The 722-nt window shown below is 42.2% G+C and overlaps 1 non-coding gene across 1 annotated transcript; it reads left to right on the top strand.

Annotated features, from left to right (window-relative positions):
• The first annotated feature begins 309 nt into the window (after positions 1–309).
• Positions 310–470, top strand: LOC124895272. Its single transcript, XR_007051637.1, has one exon. It is a non-coding gene; the product is annotated as a U1 spliceosomal RNA (small nuclear RNA).
• The last annotated feature ends 252 nt before the right edge of the window (positions 471–722 follow it).

Below are 722 nucleotides of genomic sequence, written 5' to 3'. Positions count from 1 at the left end.
ATGCATATGTAGAACACCTCTTTGATTTAAGGCGACCAGAAACGAAGTCTGGTGGATGAGCCGTGACCATGTGATAAGAGCCTGATTAACAGCCTCCATGGCCGTCATGGAGCCATAGGGGATCATTCCGACTACCCTTCATTTCTTTCGCTATTAGACAATTAGAAAGATTCATAATGAAGACGCTACTATGGATATGAGCTTTTCGATTGACAAGGATATGAAGGTCTAAAGACTAGTAGTCAAGTGCATAAGTTAGAATAGTAGTAAGGAGATACTATATAAATGGGCCAAGGACCACCAAGAAACATACTCACCTGGACGGGGTCAATGGGCGATCATGAATGCCCATGGCCTAGGTTGGTGACCTTCATTGCACTTTGGAGGGGTGCCTGCCTAAGGTCGATCCAAGTGGTTGAGCCTACGTCATAATTTGTGGAAGCAGGGGCCTGCGTTCGCGTGGCCCCTACCCAATTCAAATTCTAAATCTCTTACTCGATCCATGGATTGTGAACTTGATGTTTCTCTAGTTAACCTAAATGTTTTTCTTGAAAGAAAGATAAGCTCTTGGTACATTTGTAATTCAGAATCTGCTAGCTTTGATATGATTATGGAATCATTGAACATCCTAGAAGTTGTATCCTCCAAAAATAGGTGTATGCCACTATTTGCACTGCGCACACAGTATTCTTTAATAAAAGGCGAAAGAATAGTTCACTCGA

The sequence above is a fragment of the Capsicum annuum genome, unplaced genomic scaffold (genome assembly GCF_002878395.1).
Source record: "Capsicum annuum cultivar UCD-10X-F1 unplaced genomic scaffold, UCD10Xv1.1 ctg80986, whole genome shotgun sequence".
In the NCBI taxonomy this organism is placed as follows: Eukaryota; Viridiplantae; Streptophyta; class Magnoliopsida; order Solanales; family Solanaceae; genus Capsicum; species Capsicum annuum.
Note: the sequence above shows the minus strand (reverse complement) of the source record. Positions and strands in the feature narration are given on the sequence as shown.